General features: G+C 42.7%; 1 pseudogene; it reads right to left on the reverse strand.

Annotated features, from left to right (window-relative positions):
* Nucleotides 1-1,162: 1,162 nt before the first annotated feature.
* Nucleotides 1,163-2,037, reverse strand: LOC142446176 (E3 ubiquitin-protein ligase KCMF1 pseudogene; annotated as a pseudogene).
* Between the last annotated feature and the right edge of the window lie 17,568 nt (nt 2,038-19,605).

Below are 19,605 nucleotides of genomic sequence, written 5' to 3' on the forward strand. Positions count from 1 at the left end.
ATTTGGACTTAGCTACGTGATAGGGCTAGATTCAAAAATACGTAGTGGATGTGTCTCCTCTAGCTATTCAGAAATGTAAAGTAGCTACTATCTATCTCAAAGACTCTTCGACAAGTAGGTTCAACTTATTGATTGTAAATAGAAGAGATATGATTTTACTGGGTAGAGTGGCTTTGCAGACAAAGATCGAGTAATCTCTTCAGATAGGTTTCAGAGGCTGGCTCTGCTGGAAGAAACGGTTCAGTGGCATTTAGGGACTCATTGTCTCCAGCTTTCTGATAATCTGCTCATAGGACCCCGTCCCAACTTTCAGAATCTCATTTCTTTCCAATTATTACCCTCACTTTAACTTCATGTTACCATTTGAGGTTGGGAATTGAATTGTTGTTGTAATTTAGCCACTCTTAGAATAAGACTCTGGATCTGTTTTTCATTAGAATCAGCTCTGTTATATAAGAAATAAGGAGTTCTGGAAGTAGATTAGCAAGTAAAGCTGAAGAAGCAAGTTTGAATCATCATACAGTAATAGGAGTAATAGGAGCACTGGTGGGGCAGTGGGTTCCATATTTGACGGCTCCTGGCCTTTGAGACTGAGCCTGGAAGCTGCATGTTCATTTTATTATTTTTATCGATTGATAACTTTTTAAAAAGTCAGCTATCCAAGCAGTTTGTATTAATTAATATTCATAAATACACACAGCAGCTGCCTTAGAGATTTCAATTTCCTTTTCAGTTTGAATGGGGAATATTAGGAGAGCCTTTTGCATGTCAAGGTATGGAAGCAAAGAGTCCCCTGCACTGCTATCTATATTTACCTGTTAGAAGTAAAAATTAGTTAAGTGGAAATGATTATTGTATCAATTTTCTCTCTTCCCTTTGAATGTACACAATGTAACAATAGTGACAGACCTGGAATTACAATTAATCACCAAACATACCCAGAATGGTTGTTGTCCACTTTGATTGGCAAACACAGCACACAGGGGGCTCTGTCTGCAGACTGGGATGCCAACAAAGAGCAGGTGGTGGAGGTTAATTTCCTCTATTAATCTCTGACCTTTACGTTTTCTAAACCAACACCTAAGGCCTAATATCTACACAGCCCATAGCTTCCAAATGTGTCATCTCCCCTCTTCCATTCTCACCTGAGGGTGAGCTCTCTTCATGCACTACAGTGGACGGGAGGTTGTTGTAACTGAGAAGTGGAAGGGCCAGAAGAATTAAGCTGTCCTGCTGAGCGTCTCCTTCCTGATAGCTGCGATAAAGGCTCAGGCATAGCTTCCCTATTGCTTGGAGAATCTGAACTCTGAGAAGAAGAATGTTCACCAGTGGAACTGCTAGTAAAGTACACGTTTGATCTATGAGCTTGAGGACCTCTTAATCCCCAGTCAGGGTGAAACATTCTGCATAAATGTCGAACATCACTTGATTCATCTAAAGCTCAACTAGGGGCTCTGGGTTCAAGTGTAAAATGAACTGTGGAGTCATCCGTGACGTGATTAGGATCACCTCCAAGTCATGCTGCATATATTGGACAAATCATTTCTGCGGATGTTTCTAAGTGTTCAAAAGTAACGTGTTCTTAAAGCAATGTTTTCATATGGCCCATTTTTTCCACAGTAGGAACAAGTGAGAGTCTGTGGCTGCTCTCCAGAGAAAGCATCCCCTTCAGAGTGGGAATCCAAACCTGCCCTCGTTCTGTGCACTGCATTGAGTGGTCCGTTGTATACCTTGTTGTTGTTGCACCATTTTCATAGCAAGATGCACAAAGATTGTAATTACAGCAAATTAAACGCTTGTACCTGCCACCTCGAAAATTTTCTTTTTAACGTGCATCACAGCTGACACCGCGCTTCAAACTTCCTTTCACTCTCCATGTCAAAAGTTCCCCATTTGCTTGCACTGTTATACCTGTTCATGTTGGGACATCCTAGTGCAGACAGTGGTGGCATGGCCCCTCCCAGGATCTGGTTGCAGTGTCCCCTTTGAGATCCCGGTGCTGCCCATGTCAGCTGGCCGACCCCCTGGAAGCGGCATATTTAATAACTGTGAGAGAAATTGGAAGGCCACATTTTCCAGGGTACTCCCATGCCTTGGTAAGAGGCCTGTGTTTATCATGGGTTACAGGTCAGCAGTTTGAAACCACCAGTTGCTCCACGGGAGAAAAATGAGACTTTCTACCCTCATATAAATTACAGTCTTGGAAATCTGCAGGAGCAGTTCTTTCTGTCTTAGAGGGTCACTGTGAATTGGAATCAACTAGATGGCAGTGGCTCCCCACCTAACTCCCCTCCCTCCCCCAAGGCATCAGTGACAACTCTCAGGTCTTGCGTGTACGGTTTGAGCTGTGACTCTAAAGCTTTGAGCCTTATCCCTTTCTTTCTTTCTTTTTTAAAACAATTTATTAGGGGCTCATACAACTCTTATCACAGTCCATACATACACATACATCAATTGTATAAAGCACATCTGTACATTCTTTGCCCTAATCATTTTCTTTTTTTCTCCTCTTTTCTTTTTTTGCATTTTATTAGGGACTCATACAACTCTTACCACAATCCATACATATACATACATCAATTGTATAAAGCACATCCATACATTCCCTGCCCCAATCATTCTCAAAGCATTTGCTCTCCACTTAAGCCCTTTGCATCAGGTCCTCTTTTTTTTCCCCCTCCCTCCCCGCTCCCCCCTCCCTCATGTGCCCTTGGTAATTTATACATCGTTATTTTGTCATATCTTGCCCTATCCGGAGTCTCCCCCCACCCCTTCTCTGCTGTCCCTCTCCTAGGGAGGAGGTCACATGTGGATCCTTGTAATCGGTTCCCCCTTTCCAACCCACTCACCCTCCACTCTCCCAGCATCGCCCCTTACACCCTTGGTCCTGAAGGTATCATCCACCCTGGATTCCCTGTGCCTCCAGCCCTCATATGTACCAGTGTACAGCTTCTGCCCTATCCAGCCCTGCAAGGTAGAATTCGGATCATGGTAGTTGGTGGGAGGAAGCATCCAGGATCTGGGGGAAAGCTGTGTTCTTCATCGGTACTACCTCGCACCCTGACTGACCCATCTCCTCTCCTAAACCCCTCTATGAGGGGATCTCCATTGGCCGACACTTGGGCCTTGGGTCTCCACTCTGTACTTCCCCCTTCATTCAATATGGTGTATATACATACACACACACATATATATGCATATACACACATATATCTTTTCTTTTTGGTGATCCAAATGGGTTTTTATTAAGGAGAGAAGGTGATCGAGAAGAGAAGAGAAAGAGAAGAGAGGAGAGGAGAAGAGAAAGAGGGGAGAGAGGGGGGAGGAGGAAAGAAAGGATTGAGAGAGAGAGAGAGAGACCACAGCAAAAGAGCATCTTTTTTTGCATGATGCCTTATACCTGGTCCCTTTGGCACCTCGTGATCGCACTGGCCGGTGTGCTTCTTCCATGTGGGCTTTTTTGCTTCTGAGCTAGATGGCCGCTTGTTCACCTTCAAGCCTTTAAGACCCCAGACACTATCTCTTTCGATAGCCGGGCACCATCAGCTTTCTTCACCACATTTGCTTATGCACCCATTTGTCTTCAGCGATCCTATCATGGAGGTGTGCAGTCAATGATATGATTTTTTGTTCTTTGATGCCTGGTAACTGATCCCTTCGGGACCACTCGATCACATAGGCTGGTGTGTTCTTCCATGTGGACTTTGTTGCTTCTGAGCTAGGTGGCTGCTTGTTCACCTTCAAGCCTTTAAGACCCCAGTCACTATCTCTTTTGATAGCCGGGCACCATCAGCTTTCTTCACCACATTTACTTGTTTACCCACTTTGGCTCCAGCGAGCCTTATCCCTTTCTTTCATCACTGTAGTTAGCAAAAGTAGGACCAGCTATCTTCTTTACACCTCGCATTTGACAGCAGTGTTGAAAAGTAGCAAATATGCAATCACTTACAGCCTTGGGTCTCACAAATGTTCAGTCTCCTGGTGGTGTGCGTTTGCGAGGTTCTGTTCCCACCCCACTGCATGCATCAGTATTGCCCGCTTCACTCCTGGCGGCAGAATCATCAGAACCTTCTAAGACTTGCCAGACTTCAGAACCAGCTCGGAAAACCCATCCTCACAATTTTTTTCTCTAGCACCTCTCTCAGTGACAAATGTCTTAGGCTGAATTGCCTAAAGGAGCAAAATTAATGAAGCATATATATAAGTACAAATAGACTTACTTCAAGGAAATGCCTTACAGTTGTGGAAGCTGAGTCCCAAATCTGTGTGCCAGGCACTAAGGCTGGAGGCTTCTGTCTTAAGTCGTTGCACCAGGCCTAGAGTTGGCAAATCAGTTGGCAGTCTGCTGGCTCATATCCGAAGAATCTGAGATCAGCATTTGATGAACCAGAGGCAGCATGGACTGAGCCTGAGCTTTGCCAGAACAAGCAAATAAACACATACACGTCTATCTATTTATGGTTGAGGTCACACCCCCCCAAACGACCCTCTCAGCTGATTGGCTGTTCATGTCAGATTGCAAAATGGAGGAGGTTACTGTGGTCATTAGGTGCCGTTGAGTTGGCTCCAACCCATAGCAACTCCATGCACAACAGAATGAAACACTGTGGTCCTGTACCATCCTCACAACTGTTCCTGTGCCTGAGCCCATTGATGTAGCCACTGTGTCCATCCTGCTCATCGAGGGCCTTCCTCTTTTTTTGCCACCCCTCCTCCTGACCAAATATGATATCCTTCTCCAGGGATGGGTCTTTCTTGACAATATGCCCAAAGTATGTAAGACGAAGTCTTACCTTCCTTGAATCTAAGGGTCACTCTGACCTTACTTCTTCCAAGTCAGAACGATTTGTTCTTTTAACAGTTCATGGTGCTTTCAGTGTTCCTCTCCAGCACCACAATTCAAATGCAGCATCTATTCTTCCGTGGTTTTCCTTATTCAGTGCCCAACTTTCACATGCGTATGTTGCAGTGGAGAGTACCATGGCTTGAGTCAGGTGCACATTAGTCCTCAAAGTAAAAATGTCCTCAGGATAAACTAGAATCAGGGCATCAAAATCTCTGGATCTCATTGACTTCATCTCATTTTACATGTTGGCTTCTGTCTGTTGGACTCTTTTTTATTCAAACAGTCAATAACTTCTTTAGATGTTAGGAACATCTCTCCAAGCATCTCTGGGGTTATAACCTTGTAGTGCTCAATAGAAAATGAAAGAGCTGTTTTCAACTAGAAAAAGTTTAGGGAGTGACTAGTATGATCAGTCTACTTTGCTTGCACTTCTGTGGATGAGGAAGTCTGATTGACAAACTCATAAATTGAGATCACATCGACTGGAGAAGTTTTCATAAAAGGTGAGGGAGTAATGATACTGGGTATACAGAACAGCAAGGAGATCAGACTCTGTGATGCACATACTCACCACGTGCACAAAGCTGTAGTAAATGTCAGACGTATGGTAGAGACAGAATGTGCAATAGGAGTTCAGAGGCTGCGAGCACCAGGAAACATTCCTCAGAGTGAAATGAGAATTGAGCCTGATGAACAAGCTTCTGTGAGTGCAGAAGCAGCATATGTGGAGGCCCATGCCACAGGAAGCAGAGAGGTGTGAAGGGCAGATCTATGCAAGGTGTTTTGGAGGACTGTGAAGGAGCCTTGATGGTGTTGTCGGGTAAGCATTGGACGGCTATCCATAAAGTTGGCATTTAAAACCCACCAGCTGCTTCACAGGAAAATGTGAGGCTGTGTGCTTCCACCAAGATTTCCAGCTCAGAAACCCTATATAGGGTTTGTGTGCATCTTAGCCACTCGATGGCATTGGGTGGGCAAATCGATCAATGTCACAGTAAGGAATTTGTCAGTAGGCCGGCTGCCATCAAGTTGTTTCCAATCCATGGTGACCCCAGGTGTGTCAGAAGAACTGAGCCCGTAGGGTGTTCAGTGACTCATGTTCTGGAGGTAGATTGCTCGACCTGTCTTCTGAAGTGCTGCTGCATTCCACTCGAACTTCCACCCTTAAGTGACAATCAAGTGCACTCACTGTTTTCACCACCAGGGACTCTGTGGGCAATGGGGAACTCTTAAAACATTGTGATCAAGAGGGAAAAAATGTATCTCAGGAAGGCACATGTGACGGAGGAGCATAAAAGTGGCTTCAATTCTGACAAACTGGGTGACAAAAGGCTCACATGGAACTTACCCCCAAGTGGAACCAGGCCAGAACAATTACCTACCATCCTTGCAGCTGCCTGTGCAGTGAAATAAAATAAGGGTACGTGGCTTTCCTGACATAAGATCTCACTTTATACATATGTAACTTCAGTAAGAAAATATTGTGTTCTGGTAGGCGTTACTGCTTTATAAATGACCTCACTAACTTTGATACACATGAGCCTTTTTTTCCCTCTCTGTATTTGGTGATTGTGAATTAGAATTGATTGAATTGATTGAAGAAATGGAAATTACATTTTATTATATCATAAAGTAAATGGAATTAATACCATGGGCTGCATTTTATTTTGAACTATTTTAGTTAGGTAAAAGACAGAAACACATTCTGAAAATAGATTTTAGTGCTATATGTTAATATTTTTTCCCTTCCAGCATTGTAAGTGTATTTTTTAATTAAGGAGTCACAAAATTGTCTCTGTAACTTAACAAAAATGAATTAAAAATATTTTGTTATTTAGGTGAGGGTTTACAGAACAGATAATCAGTTTTATGTATAAAGGTTTATCTACATTTTGTTTCAATGGACCCATTTTAATTTCTTCAGTGTACTTTTGCTTTATATTACTCCTTCCCATGGTCTTCTGTTTTACCCTTCCTCCTTTCGTGTCCTCCGTCCTGCGTAAATGCTGCCCCATCGAGCTGAAATGGTTGATTTATTCTACCATGAGGTGAGTTTAGCTCCAGACTTAAAGGATAACTGAGGACCACAGTCTGAGGAGCCTCACTAGTTTCTATCCAATCAATAAGCCTGGTCTCTTCTCTGATTTTGAGTTCTGTTCCATGCTTTCCTCCTATTCTATCCAGGACTGTCTAATGTGATCCCTTTCAGAGCAGTTCATAGTAGTAGTAGCCAAGTACCATCTACTCCTGGTTGTGGGTATATAGAGGCAGATGCTTGTGTGTTCCATTAGGCCACTGCACTAAGTGGTTCCCTATGTCTTTCAGTTTTCATCACTCTTGGTTTTAGGCTGGGTACTTCTATGGAAGTAAAGCCTGTGTGTAAATTTATATCAAGGAAATAGCTCATACAGTTGTAGAAGTGGGCAAGTCTGAGCCTAGGGAGGTTCCAAGTGTGTAGGTTAGGTTAAGCTGGAGGCTTTTGATTTGTGTAGCTGTGAGGATGTGTGAACCTAAGATGGGCAGAAATACAATAAAAGGGAGGGGGGAAAATGATGGAGGCGGAGGAAGACACTGGGAGGTTTACAAGAGTTAAAGGCAACAAGGAAAAATATTGTTGTATGCGTAATCCTGCATTTGTGTCATCTAGGAGTAGATACTTGGCTAGGCATGCAGGCTGAACAAGTGTGGGAAGAAGAATAGGAATATACCCACAATTATATATAGATTTGACAGAGGACATTTGCATATGTGTATTTCCTTTTACTGCAAATCTGTCCTAGAATACGAAAGACCAGATGGAAGACCGCTGACTGGTGGTTGTGGAGGTGGATGAAACCAAGATTAGTAGGTCTGATTGTAGGCCACTGATGGCTCCCAGGTTTGGCAGGCCACTGACTCAAACCAAAGATCAGAGGTTGATAAGTTAGATGCAGTATTCAGACCCAGCAAATGCAATCACATTTCCTACAGTATCCACTTATGGAAGCAGACCACAACACTGAGGCTCTTAGTTGCATCAGGGAAGTGAATAAGGATATTGAATTCCACCCTAATCCTAATCTCATTATGAAGGTTTTACAACTGACTGCCTGTGATTACATTGTTTGGTCAGGTCATAGTGAATTACTGAATGTTAACGACTGTGTTAGTCTGGGCACACTAGAGAAACAAATCCAGAGAGACTCTTATGTGTATAAGAAAGAGCTTTCACCTTCCTGACATAATCACTGAAGACAAAGCGAGTGCATAAGCAAATGTGGTGAAGAAAGCTGATGGTGCCCGGCTATCAAAAGAGATAGCGTCTGGGGTCTTAAAGGCTTGAAGGTAAACAAGCAGCCATCTAGCTCAGAAGCAACAATGCCCACATGGAAGAAGCACACCATCTTTTGTGATCATGATGTGCCGAAGGGATCAGGTATCAGGCATCATAGAACAAAAAAATCATATTGTGTGCTCACCTCCCCGATTTGATTGCTGAAGACAAATGGATGCATAAGCAAATGTGGTGAAGAAAGCTTGATGGTGCCCAACTATCAAAAGATACAGCATCTGGGGTCTTAAAGGCTTGAAGGTAAACAAGTGGCCATGTAGCTCAGAAGCAACAAAGACCACATGGAGGAAGCACACCAACTTGTGTGATCATGAGTTGTTGAAGGGATGAGGTATCAGGCATCAAAGAACAAAAAAAAATCATATGATTGTGAATGAGGGGGAGTGTGGAGTGGGGACCCAAAGCCCATCTGTAGGCAACTGGACATCATCCCCTTACAGAAGTGTCACGGGAAGGACATGAGCCAATCAGGGTTCAGTGTAGCAATGATGAAATGTACAACTTTCCTCTAGTTCCTAAATGCTTCCTCCCCACCGACTATCATGATCCCAATTCTAATTTACTAATCTGGCTAGACCAGAGGATGTACCCTGGTACAGATAGGAACTGGAAACACAGGAAATCCAGGACAGATGATCCCTTCAGGATCAGTGGTTAGAGTGGTGATACTGGGAGGGTGGGGTAGAGAGGGAGAACAGATTACAGGGATCTACATATAACCTCCTCCCTGGGGGACGGACACCAGAAAAGTGGGTGAAGGGAGAAGTTGGACAGTGTAAGATATGACAAAATAATAATTTATAAATAATGAAGGGTTCATGAAGGAAGGGGGAGTGGGGAGAGAGGGGGAAAATGAGCTGATGCCAGGGGCTTACGTGGAGAGCAAATGTTTTGAGAATGATGAGGGTAACAAATGTACAAATGTGCTTTAGACAATTGATGTACATATGGATTGTGATAAGAGTTGTATGAACCCCCAATAAAATGATTAAAAAATTTAAAAGTAATATTACACTTAAAAAAAAGAAAGAGCTTTATATAAAAGAGCAATTGTATATTAAGAAAACATGCCAGCCCAGTCCAGATCAAGTTCAAAAGTCCATTATTAACCCATATGTCCAATACTAATCTATAAATTCCTCTTAAGACCCATGCAACACATGCAATGACATTGAATTCAGGAAGAATACAGGCCAGTGGGTGGAAAGTCTGTGGATCCAGTGGCAGTGGAAGCATCTCCATGCTGGTGTGGGTCTGCATATGGTTCTTCCAGCTCCACGACTCTGGCTCCATCAGTGTAATTCCATGTAGCTTGACAACAGGAATGTGTAGCAGTGTGGGTCTGGCCTCCAATGAGTTTATTATCTCCTTAGTGCATCCAAATGAGGTCATCAAGCTGCGACCTGATTGGTAGGCTAAACTCCACCCCTTTGCTCTTAATAGCCCCATATTGACACCAGATTATGTAATGTAACAACTACTAGACCACTGAGAATACTGGCCCAGCCATGGTGACATATATTCACTATCACACATTTTTTGTCCTCCAGATGGAGAGAGACAAATACTTGTACCTTAGATGGCTGCACATGGGCTCTTAAGACCCCAGGGCTTCTCAACAAAGTAGGATGTAGAACCCTGTCTTTTTAAACTATGTTATGCCAATTGACCTTGGTGTCTCCAAAGTCTGTGGTGCTGATCTCCCAGGCTCGGTCACTCATTCCCTCAGAGTGTTTGGTTATATCTAAGAAGTTTTCATAACCTTGTCCCCAGTATAGGCCACCATATTTAAGAATAGTTTTATAGCAAAGGTAAAAACATATGCAAATATTTTCTATTACATTCCATATGGATTTGTGGGTATATTGTCATTTTTCTTCCTAGAGCTGTTCAACCTACATGTCTATCTAAGCATCTACTCCTAGATCACAAATTTCAGGATTGTGGATATAGCAGTATTTATGCTTGTTGTCTGTAACTCTTTTAACCTCCCAGTGGCTTCCCTTGACTAGATAATTTTTTACCTAATCTCCCTTTTATTATATATTTCACTTAAGTTACTACTTGTCCACCTTTTAGCTAATAACTTCCCCTCCCTACTCCTACACCTTGTAACCATTGAAAAAATTTTACTGCAAAAATCTTGACTATTATAACTGTAGTCTCATATGATATCTGTCCTTTTGTGACTGATAAATTTCATTCCATCTCTTTAAAAGAATGGTTTGAATCCGGATCAGGATTGTATTGTATCTGTAGATGGCATTGGGTAGTATTAACATTTTCACAATGTTAAGCCTTCCTATCCATTGGCATAGTATATTCCATTCATATAGATCTCTTTTAACTTTTTGTAGTAGTATAGTGTTTTGTAGTTTTCTTTGTGTAAGTCTCTTGTTTTCTCTGGTTATAGTTATTCCTAAGTATTTCATCATTTGGCTGACTATCTTAGTCTGATTTCTCTAGAGAATCAAAACCAGTGACACTTCTATATGTGTATACATTGAGACATTTTTTTTAAAAGAAAATGGCTGACACAGTTGTTGTAGAAGTGGGCAAGTCCCAGTCCTGGCATGTTCCATGTAACTCTGACTTGTGTAACTGTGGGGGCTGATGAACCCAAGGTTGACTGTAGAGGCAGATGAACCCAAGGCCAACAGTCAGACTTATGACTTCAGAGGTGAAAGAATTTAAGGTGGGTAGGTCAGATGGCAGGTGGATGCTGGCTCCCAGTCTCCACAGGCAAATATGGTAGGCTGTTGACTCAGTTCCAGTGAATCAGAGGTTGATGAGAGGGTAGCAGGGTCCAGATCCAGCACAAAGCAAACAAACCCTCTCAGTGCTGACTTCTGCTGGAAGCAGGTCACCTCCTGTGGCAATTAACTGCAACAGGGCTGTGACCTGAGTAAAGGTGTTACGTTTCATAGTAATCTTATTCCATTGCAGAGGTTTACAACCGATTGACTATGATTGCAGTGTGTTAGGTCATGGTCGATTACCAGGTGTTAACTGCCAAACCACTGAGAATCCTGGCCCAGCCATGTTAACCCCAAACCTTAATTATCACAGTGCTATTGTAACTGGTATTATTCTCCTTTCTTTTTCGGAGCTCTCTTTCTTAGTATAAAGGAATCCCACTGATTTTGTATGTTGACTTTGTACCCTGCCACTTTGTTGAACCTTGCCGTTCCAACAGTTTTCTTGTGGCGTCTTTGTGAATTTCTGTGGATAGGGTCATATCTGCAGAGAGATTTTTACTGCCCTTTTGCCAACCTGGATGCCTTTACTTACCTGTTGTTGCCGTATAGCTCTGGCTAAGACTTCCAGCTCAGTATTGAATAGCAGTGCTGATAAAGAGCCTTCTTGTCTGGTTGCCATTCAGAAAGGGAATGTTTTCAAGTTCTCTCCCTGGAGAGTAATGTTGACTGCTGGCTTTGTATATATGTCCTTTATTGTGTTGAGGAATTTTCCTCCCCGTCCTATTTTTGTGGGGTGTTTTTATCAGGAATACATGTTGGATTTTGTCAAATGCATGTTCTGCTTCAGTTGACATGATCATGTAGATCTTTCCTTAGTTTCATTTATGTCATGGATCACATTCATATATATTAATGCTGAACCACCCTGTATAGCTGATATGACTCCCACTTGGTCATTAATATTATTATAATATTTGATATATTGTTGGATTCCATTGGCTAGGATTTTGTTTAGTTTTCCAGCTATGTTCAAAAGGGATATTGGTTATAATTTTCTTTTGAGTGATAGATCTGCCTGACTTTGGTATCATGGCTATGCTTGCTTCACAAAATGAATTTGAGAGGTTCCCATTCTTTTCTGTACTCTAGTAGCTTGAGAGAATTGATATCATTCCTTCTCTGATTGTTTGGTAACTTTATGGTAGTAGAGAGCCCCATCTCTTCCTTCTGAGTTGCTGGTAGTGCCAAACTGCTGACCTTGTGGCTCACACCACTAGGGGACTCTTGATTGCTGTTAAGACTGATAATCCCCCCTTCCCCGCCCCCATTCTTTGATTTTTTAAATCTATTTCTGTATTTGTTTCTAAGGTGAATCTTTTGTAGAAAATTATTTTGTAGAAAATCTTTTGTAGAAAGTTATTATTTGGTCTTTTTTTTTTTTAACTCATGTTGTGATACATTGTCTTTTGACTGGTGCATGTAACCCACTGATTGATTCATGTGTTGTCATTTTGTTATGGAATATTTTTTGTAGTTACTGGTTTCTTTACTCTCAGAAATCTCTGTACTGAATTCATCTTGTTTATGGGTTTTCTCATTATTTTCTTCTTTGCTGCTATTTTAATGTTTATGAGACTTTTATGATTTTTCTCCTTTTATTTTGTTAAGGTTTATTAATTTTCTCTGAAATTACCTTCTAGAAATGCAAAAGTAAACCCATTAACTCTAATTCTTAAGCAGCTGGTTTTCATCTAAAAGGAGAGACACAGAAGTTTATTCTGAGGACTTGTGTTTGTATTAAAATACTAAGCTATATTTATTTCACATAGAAAAAGTAGATTTTATTATTGAGTTTTGTGATGTTTTTGTATTGTTACAAAATTAAAATTATCCTGCAAAAGGTCATATTTTTTAGTATGGTTATGATTACATAATATCTGTCATCCCCCTGAGAACATGACCAAGCCAAGATGACACATAATTTTAACTATCACACTTTGAAAGTATTTTTCTATTCTAATTTAAGAACTATATATTAAACTGAAAGAGAAAGGGAAACATACTGGCTCATGTACCCAAGAAGTCAAGATATGGTCTCAGGATAGACTAGGATGAAACCCTGCTATCCAGGCAGTGCTGACTCATAGTGACCCTGTAGGACAGGGCAGAACTGCCCCTGTGAGTTTCTGAGCCTGTAACTCTCTCCAGGTAGAGAAGCCCTATCTTTCTCCTGAAGAGCAGCCGGTGGGTTCAAACTCCTGAACTTACGGTTACCAGTCCAGGGAGTAGCCACAATATCACCAGGATTAGGACATACATATTTACTTCTGTGCACACACTGGACTTTTTTTTAAACAGTCAATAACATCTTTAAATAAAAAAAAACGTTTTATTAGGGGTTCATAAAACTCTTATCACAATCCATACATGCATCAATTGTGTAAAGCACATCTGTACATTCATTGCTCTCATCATTTTCAAAGCATTTGCTCTCCGCTTAAGCCCTTGGCATCAGGTCCTCTTTTTTCCCCCTCCCTCCCCGCTCCCGCCTCCCTCATGAGCCCTTGGTAATTTATAAATTAATATTTTGTCATGTCTTGCCCTGTCCGACGTCTCTCTTCACCCACTTTTCTGTTGTCTGTCCTCCAGGGAGGAGGCCACATGTAGATCCTTGTAATTGGTTCCCTCATTCCAACCAACCCTCCCTCTATGCTCCCAGTATCGTCACTCACACCCCTGGTCCTGAAGGTATCATCCGCCCTGGATTCCCTCTGTTTCCAGTTCCTATCTGTACCAGTGTACAACCTCTGGTCTAGCCAGACTCGCAAGGTAGAATTTGGATCATGATAGTGGGGGTGGGAGGGCATTTAGGAACTAGAGGAAAGCTGTATTCTTTATCGGTGCTACATTGCACCCTAACTGACTCATCTCCTCCCCTAGACCCCTCTGCAAGGGGATCTCCAGTGGCCTACAAATGGGCTTTGGGTCTCTACTCCACACTCCCTTCCTCATTCACTATGGTAATATTTTTTGTTCTGATGCTGCCTTATACCTGATCCCTTCCACACCTCATGATTGCACAGGCTGGTGTGCTTCTTCCATGTGGGCTTTGTTGCTTCGGAGCTAGAAGGCCACTTGTTTACCTTCAAGCCTTTAAGACCCCAGATGCTACACCTTTTGATAGCTGGGTACCATCAACTTTCTTCACCACGTTTGCTTATTCACCTGCTTTGTCTTCAACGGTTGTGTCAGGAAGGTGAGCGTCATAGAATTTAGTAGAAGAAAATATTCTTGCATTGAGGGAGTTCTTGAGTGGAGGCCCAATGTCCTTCCACCACCTTAATACTAAACCTATAAATATAGGTACATAGATCTATCTCCCCATCCTCATGTATATATATTTGCATATGTACATGTCTTTGTTAGGCCTCTATAAATGCCCTTTGCCTCCCAGCTCTTTTCTCTGTTTCCCTTGACCTTTCTCCTGCCCCATTATCATGCTACGTCCCCACCTGGGTTTCAGCAATACCTCTTCATTACCTTACCCTTGATCATGCCCTACCAGGCCTCCCACACCTACCTCACCACCAATTTGGATCACTTGTTGTTCCCTTGTCCCTGGTTTTGTTAATACCACTTCCTTACCCTCCACCTCCCCCTATCCCATTCTCCCCCCCCCCCCCTGGAACTGTTGATCCCGTTGTTTTTCCTCCAGATTGTTCATCCAGCCTATTTAGATAGACCTGTAGAGATAATATGCATTCCTTGGGGACCTTGTCACTCCATTCCCTTGCTGTTCTGCTGCACTCCTCCAGTGCTTTGCCTTGGTGTGGTGGGATCAGGTCGGGCGCAATTCCCACACTGTGTCTCCGGTGCTGTCCCCGCAGGGCCATGGGTCAGTGAAGGACATCATGTCTTATAGTGGGGCTGGCCATGTGGTCTTCTCTGTGGACTGGTTGCTCTAATTTGGGTCATTGTCCTCAAGGCCTGGTGGGCCAGGAAGTGCTCCACTCTCTCCTACTCCCCCTCCATTTGCTCCCATGTGCTCTCATCAGATATGTCCCTTTCCTGGAGCTGCAGATTCAATCCCGTCCTTTGAAATAAATTCTTCTAGGGGGAGGGGCAGGCGTCCACTTAGTATTTTGTACTGTGGCCAGCTCCTTAGACATCTCCACTGATTCCCTACTCCACGCCAGAATGTGGCATTCACATCTTCGGGAGATATAAACAATACCCTCCCCTTGGATGGGTTAGCGCCCCATGCCCCCGCTACAGATTTCTTCATTATTTTCATCTATTTTTTTCCTTTCCCAACCTCCTCCCCAGGATATCTTTAAATTGAACCATTTAAATATTGGGGACTATAGCTAGTTGCAGCTCTGGGGTTATATTCTTATAGTGTACCATAGGGAAGCAATATGCATATGCAAGTGCAGTATGCTTATGTGTGCTATAGGTAAGTATAATACGTACTGTATAGACAGACTGGTGTGTAAGCTGAGCTTTTCAGCACATTTTAAAAATATCATTTTATTACAGGCTCATACAACTCTTATCATATCACAATCCATACATACATCAATTGTGTAAAGCACATTTGTACATTCATTGCTCTCATCTTTCTTAAAACATCCGCTCTCCACCCAAGCCCCTGGCATCAATTCCTTGTTTTTTCCCCACTCTTCCTGATCCCACCCCCATGACCTCTTGATAATTTACAAATTATTATTTTGTCATATCTTTCACTGTCCGACGTCTCCCTTCACCCACTTTTCTGTTGTGTGTCCCCCAAGGAGGAGGCTATATGTAGATCCTTGTAATTGGTTCCCTCTTCCCAACCCACCCTCTCAGTATCACCACTCACACCACTGGTCCTGCAGGGATCATCCGCCCTGGATTCCCTGTGTTTTTAGTTCCTATCTGTACCAGTGTACATCCTCTGATCTAGCCAGACTTGCAAGGTAGAATTGGGATCGTGATAGTGTGTGTGTGTGTGTGTGTGTGTGTGTGTGTGTGTGTATAAGCTTTTAGGAACTAGAGGAAAGTTGTATGTTCCATCATTGCTACATTGCACCCTGACCTGGCTCATCTTCTCCCCGACACCCTTCTGTAAGGGGATGTCCAGTGGCCTACAAATGGTCTTTGGGTCTCTACTTCGCACACCCCACCTCATTCACAATGATATGATATTTTGTTCTGATGATTCTTGATACCTGATTCCCTTCAACACCTTGTGATCACACAGGCTGATGTGCTTCTTCCATGTGGACTTTGTTGCTTCTTAGCTAGATGGCCGCTTGTTTACCTTCAAGCTTTTAAGACCTCAGACACTATATCTTTTGATAGTTGGGCACCATCAGCTTTTTTCACCACATTTGTGTATGCACCCACTTTGTCTTCAGAGATTGTATCGGGAGGGTGAGCATCATAGAATGCCAATTTAATAGAAGAAAGTATTCTTACATTGAGGGAGTACTTTAGTGGAGGTTCAGTGTCCTTTTGCTACCTTAATACTGAACCTATAAATATATGCACATAGATTATTTTCCCATCCTCACATATAAATATATTTACATTTGCACATGCTTTTATTTAGACCTCTATAAATGCCCTTTGCCTCCTAGTTCTTTCCTCTATTTCGTTTGACTTTCCTCTTGTCCCATTATCATGCTCAGTCTTCATTTGGGTTTCAGTAATTCTTCTTGGTTATATTACCCTTGATCATGCCCTTCCAGGCCTCCCACACCCTCCTCACCACCGATTTGGATCACTTGTTGTTCCCTGTCCCTTGATTTGTTAGCACCACTACCTTTCCCCCACCTCCCCCTCTCCCATGTTCCCCCAGAACTGTCAGTTCTGTTGTTTTCTCCTCCAGATTGTTCATCCAACCTATCTTATTTAGACAGACCTGCAGAGATAATAACAAGCACAAAAACAAGACAGAGCAAAAACCATGCAAAAATATACAGCAACACAACAACAATAACAACAATCCAATGACAGATAGCAAAATAAAACACAACAAGAAAGAAAAGCTTGTAGTTAGTTCAAGGACTGTTTGTTGGCATTTAGGAGTGTTTTCCAGTCCAGTCTGTTGGGACACCACGCCCTGGCTCCAAAGTCCACCTTCAGTATTCCCTGAGGACCCTGCTGCTCTGTTCCCTTGCTGCTCTGTTGCAATCCCTTAGTGTTTTGCCTTGGTGTGGTGGGATCAGATCGGGTGCAATTCCCATATTGCCAGCATATTTTTATGTAGTTTTTTAAAACAATTTATTGGGGCTCATACAACTCTTATCACAGTTCATACATTTACATACATCAATTGTATAAAGCACATCTGTACAGTCTTTGCCCTAATCATTTTTCTCCTCTTTTCTTTTTTTTACATTTTATTAGGAACTCATACAACTCTTATCACAATCCATACATATACATACATCAATTGTATAAAGCACATCCATACATTCCCTGCCCCGATCATTCTCAAAGCATTTGCTCTCCACTTAAGCCCCTTGCATCAGGTCCTCTTTTTTTTCCCCCTCCCTCCCCTTTCCCCCCTCCCTCATGTGCCCTTGGTAATTTATACATTGTTATTTTGTCATATCTTGCCCTATCCGGAGTCTCCCTTCCCCCCCTTCTCTGCTGTCCCTCTCCCAGGGAAGAGGTCACCTGTGGATCCTTGTAATCAGTTCCCCCTTTCCAACCCACTCACCCTCCACTCTCCCAGCATCGCCCCTCACTCCCTTGGTCCTGAAGGTATCATCCACCCTGGATTCCCCGTGCCTCCAGCCCTCATATGTACCAGTGTACAGCCTCTGCCCTATCCAGCCCTGCAAGGTAGAATTCGGATCATGGTAGTTGGTGGGAGGAAGCATCCAGGATCTGGGGGAAAGCTGTGTTCTTCATCGGTACTACCTCGCACCCTGACTGACCCATCTCCTCTCCTAAACCCCTCTATGAGGGGATCTCCAGTGGCCGACACTTGGGCCTTGGGTCTCCACTCTGCACTTCCCCCTTCATTTAATATGGTATATATATACATATATATATACACACACATATACACACACACACACATATATACATACACACATTTATATCTTTTTTTTTTTTTTGCATGATGCCTTATACCTGGTCCCTTGGCACCTCGTGATCGCACTGGCCGGTGTGCTTCTTCCATGTGGGCTTTTTTGCTTCTGAGCTAGATGGCCGCTTGTTCACCTTGAAGCCTTTAAGACCCCAGACACTGTCTCTTTTGATAGCCGGGCACCATCAGGTTTCTTCACCACATTTGCTTATGCACCCATTTGTCTTCAGCGATCCTATCATGGAGGTGTGCAGTCAGTGATATGATTTTTTGTTCTTTGATGCCTGATAACTGATCCCTTCGGGACCACTCGATCACACAGTCTGGTGTGTTCTTCCATGTGGACTTTGTTGCTTCTGAGCTAGATGTTTTATGCAGTTTTGTGGTAAAATTAGGTGCCTCGCCTGATATTTGGGTCAGCTTATACTCGAGTATATAGGTTCTTAATTTTTAAAATCTTTGTGGCTTTAATAAATTATGTAAGTTATTGTGCCATTTAAACAATAACCTATATAAGACCAAATGATCAATAATTACTTTAAAACCACAAAAAAAGCTCTGTGAGAATTTCTTTAGGAAACTTTATCCCATCTACTCATGGTCCTGATTTTGCCCATTCAGACTTCTTTCTGCTCCTCAAACATAACATTTAAAAAATCATTTTATTAGGGGCACATACAACTCTTATCACAATCCTGTTGTCCATCCCCCAGGGAGGAGGTTATATGTTGATCCCTGTTATCAGTTCCCCTTTTCCACCCCACCCTCCCTCAACCCGCCCGTATGTTCACTCTCACCACTAGTCCTGAAGGGATCATCTGTCCTGGATTCCCTGTTTTTCCAGTTCCTATCTGTGTACATCCAGCGTACATCCTCTGGTCTAGCCAGATTTTTAAGGTAGAATTGGGACGTGATAGTGGGGGTGGTGGTGAGAGGGAAAGCATTTAGGAAGTAGAGGAAAGTTGTATGTTTCATCATTGCTACATTGCACCCTGACTGGCTCATCTCCTCCCCGCAACCCTTCTGTAAGGGGATGTCCAGTTGCCTACAGATGGTCTTTGGGTCTCCACTCCCCACTCCCCGTCATGCACAATGATATGATTTTTTGTTCTTTGATGCCTGATTTGCTTATGCACCCATTTGTCTTCAGCAATTATATCATGGAGAAGAGCACACAATATGTTTTTTTGTTCCTTGATGCCTGATAACTGATCCCTTCAGCACCTGTGATCACACAAGCTGGTGTGCTTCTTCCATGTGGGCTATGTTGCTTCTGAGCTAGATGGCCGCTTGTTTACATTCAAGACTTTAAGATCCCAGATGCTGTATCTTTTGATAGCAGGGCACCATCAGCTTTCTTTACCACATTTGCTTATTTACCCGCTTTGTCTTCAGTGGTTGTGTCAGGAAGGTGAGCATCATAGAATGCCAGTTTAATAGAAGAAAGTATTCTTGCACTGAGGGAGCACTTGAGTGGAGGCCCAATGTCCCTCCACCACCTCAATACCAAACTCATAAATATAGGCACATAGGTCTATTTCCCCATCCCCATATACAAATATATTTTTATATATACATGTCTTAATCTAGAACTCTACAAATGCCCTTTGCTTCCCAGCTCCCCGTCCACAACCCTTGACTT

This window comes from Tenrec ecaudatus, chromosome 4 (assembly GCF_050624435.1).
Source record: "Tenrec ecaudatus isolate mTenEca1 chromosome 4, mTenEca1.hap1, whole genome shotgun sequence".
Classification (NCBI taxonomy): domain Eukaryota; kingdom Metazoa; phylum Chordata; class Mammalia; order Afrosoricida; family Tenrecidae; genus Tenrec; species Tenrec ecaudatus.